The following is a 3798-nucleotide window of genomic DNA, read 5'->3' as shown; positions in this document are numbered from 1 at the left end:
CCCACACATGATCATCTTAACAAATGCAAAAAATATTTTTTGTTAAAACTCAACATCCCTTAATGTTAAAAAACTCTCAACAAAATAGAAATCAAAAGAATGCACCTCAAAATAATAAGAGCCATCTATGACAAACCCACAGCCAACATTATACTGGATGGGCAAAAACTAGAAGCATTCCCCTGGAGAACTGGAACAAGAGAAGAATGTCTACTCTCACCACCCCTATTTAACATAATATGAAAAATCTTAGGCTGAGCAATCAAACATGAAAAAGTAATAAAATATACCCAAATAGAATGAGAGAGATTCAAGATATCTCTCTTTGTAGATGGAGTAATATTATACCTAAAAAACCCCATAGTCTCTGCAAAAAGCTCCTAAATCTGACAAATTACTTCAGCAAAGTTTCAGGATACAAAATCCACGTAGAAAAATCAATAACATTCATATACACCAATAACTTCCAAGCTAAGAGCGGTATCAATAATGCAGTCCCATATACAATACACACACACACACACACACCATATACAAATACCTAGGAATATAGCTTACCAGGGAGGAGAAAGACCTATAACAAGATCTATAAAATTTTGCTGAAGGACATCAGAGAAAATACAAACAAATCTAAAAATATTCCATGCTTATGGGTAGGAAGAATCGATATTGTTAAAATGGCCATACTGCCCAAAGCAATTTATAGATTTAATGCTATTTCTATCAAACTACCGATGTTATTTCTTACCAAATTAGAAAAAAACTATTCTAAAATTCAGATGGAATTTAAAAAGAGCCAGAATCACCAAAGCCATCCTAAGCAAAAAGAACAAAGACAGAGACATCACACTATCCAACTTCAAACTATACTACAAGGTGAAAGTAACCGAAAACAGCATGATATTAGCCTAAAATGGACAAAGAGACTAATGGAACAGGTTAGAGAACCCAGAAATAAAGCCACACACCCACAAACATCTGGCCTTTCATGAATTCAACAAAAATAAGCAATGTGGAAAATATGTCTTATTCAACAAATGGTGCTGAAATAATTGCCTGGCCATATGCAGAAAGTTGAAATAGGACCCCTTCCTTTTACTATATACAAAATTCAACTCAAGATGGATGAAAGACTTAAATGTAAAACCTAAAACTATTAAAACATTAGAAGTAAACTGAATAAATACCATTCTGGACATTAGCCCTGGCAAAGATCTCATGACAAAGACACCAAAAGCAATTGCAACAAAACCAAAAATTAACGAACGGGCCTTAATTATATTAAGGATCTTCTGCACAGTAAAAGGAACAATCAGCAGAGTAAACAAATAACCTACAGAATGGGAGAGAATATTCACAAACTGTTCATCCAATGAATGTCCAATATCCAGAATGTATAAGGAACTTAAGCAAATTAACAAGCAAAGAAACAAACACTAAAAAATGGGCCAAATATATGAACAGACAAGATAGAAGAGATACATGTGGCCAACAAGCATATGAACAGATGAGACAGAGATACAAGTGATTGACATGCATATGAAAAAAATGCTCAATATCACTAATCATAGACAGATGTAAATCAAAACTACAATAAGATACCATCTCACACCAGTCAGAATGGCTATTATGAAAAAGTCTAAAAATAACAGATGTTGGCAAGGTTGCAGAGAAAAGGGAATGCTTATACACTGGTGGTAGATGGAAAACTAGTTCAGCTGCTGTGGAAAGTAGTTTGGAGATTTCTCAAATAACTTAAAACAGAACTATCATTTGATCCAGCAATCCAATTAATGAAGTTGCATAAGTAATGAGAAGACGAATGTTAATCACCAATACAATGATGAAAATGTCTTCAGGGCAAGTCAGAGATCTTCACAGCAGCCCCTCCCATCACAGGCCCTAGGAGGGATAAACGGTTTTGTGGGCCAGGCCTGGGGCCCTCTTGCTCTATGAAGCCTCAGGACGTGGTATCTGGCATCCCAGCTGCTTCAGATGCAGATGCGGCTAAAAGGGGCCAATTTACAGTGGAGCTGTGAGAAGAGCGCCACCATCCTCCAGATACCAGAATGGTAGATCCATTGACAGCTTGCACCATGCGCCTGGAAAAGCCACTGACAATGCCAGCTGGTGAAAGCAGCCAGGAGAGGGACTGTACCCTGCAAAGCCATGGGGCAGAGCTGCCCAAGGCCATGGGAACCTACCTCTTGCATCAGTGTGACCTGGATGTGAGTCATGGAGTTAAAGGAGATCATTTTTGAACTTTAAGGTTTGATGACTGCCCTATTGGATTTCAGACTTGCATGGGGCCTCTAGTCCCTTTGTTTTGGCCAATTTCTCCCATATGGAATGGACATATTTACCCAATGCCTGTACCCTCATTGTATCTAGGAAGTAACTAAATTGCTTTTGATTTTACAGGCTCATAGGCTGAATAGACTTGCCTTGTCTCAGATAAGACTTTGGACTTGGACTTTTTGGTTAATGCTGGAATGAGTTAAGACTTTGGGGGACTGTTGGAAGGGGATGACTGTGTTTGAAATGTGAGGACATGAGATTTGGGAGGGGCCAAGGGTGGAATGATATGGATTGACTGTGTCCCCACCCAAATCTCATCTTGAAATGTAGTTCCCATAATCCCCATGAGTTGTGGGGGAGGCACCCAGTGGGAGGTAATTTAATCATGAGGGTGGTTATCCTCATGTTCTCATGATAGTGAGTGAGTTCTCACAAGATCTGGTAGTTTTATAAGGGGCTTTTTCTCCTTTTGCTTGGCACTTCTCCTTGCTGCCACCATGTGAAGAAGGACGTGTTTGTTTCTCCTTCTGCAATGATTGTAAGTTTCCTCTGGCCTCGCCAGCCATGCAGACCTGTGAGTCAGTAAAACCTCTTTCCTTCAGATTATGAGACTGATGCACTGCCCGCTGTGCTAAGAGGGCTAGCCATATGCAGAAAACTGAAACTGGACCCCTTCCTTACACCTTATGCAAAAATCAACTGACGATGGATCAAAGACTTAAATGTAAGACATAGGACCATAAAAATCCTAGAAGAAAACCTGGACAATACCATTCAGGTATATGCATGGGCAAAGACTTCATGTCTAAAACACCAAAAACAATGACAACAAAAGACAAAATTGACAAATGGGATCTAATTAAACTAAAGAGCTTCTGCACAAGAAAAGAAACTGTCATCAGAGTGAGCAGGCAACCTACAGAATGGAAGAAAATTTTTGTAATCTATCCATCTGACAAAGGACTAATTTCCAGAATCTACAAAGAACTTAAACAAATTTACAAGAAAAAAACAACCCCATCAAAAAATGGGCAAAGGATATGAACACACGCTTCTCAAAAGAAGACATTTATGCAGCCAACAGACATATGAAAAAATGCTCATCATCACTGGTCATTAGAGAAATGCAAATCGACCACAATTACATATCATCTCATGGCAGTTAGAATGGTGTTCATTAGCTTTGCGCGGTGGCAGTATCATAGCTAATGAGGTCTATCCGAGGTGCAATTATTGCTAATTGAAAAACTTTTCCCAGAATGGTGTTCATTAAAAAGTCAGGAAACAACAGATGCTGGAGAGGTTGTGGAAAAATAGGAGTGCTTTTTACACTGTTGGTGGGAGTATAAATTATTTCAACCATTGGGAAGACTGTGTGGTGATTCCTCAAGGATCTAGAACTAGAAATAACATTTAACCCAGCAATCCCATTACTGGGCATATACCCAAAGGACTATAAATCATTCTACAATAAAGACACATGCACATGTATGTTTATTG

General features: G+C 38.6%; 1 pseudogene; it reads left to right on the top strand.

The window, feature by feature from the left end:
- Nucleotides 1–3477: 3477 nt before the first annotated feature.
- On the top strand, nt 3478–3595 carry LOC129492471 (uncharacterized; annotated as a pseudogene).
- The last annotated feature ends 203 nt before the right edge of the window (nt 3596–3798 follow it).

This window comes from Symphalangus syndactylus, chromosome 10, assembly GCF_028878055.3.
Source record: "Symphalangus syndactylus isolate Jambi chromosome 10, NHGRI_mSymSyn1-v2.1_pri, whole genome shotgun sequence".
Lineage (NCBI taxonomy): Eukaryota > Metazoa > Chordata > Mammalia > Primates > Hylobatidae > Symphalangus > Symphalangus syndactylus.
Note: the sequence above shows the minus strand (reverse complement) of the source record. Positions and strands in the feature narration are given on the sequence as shown.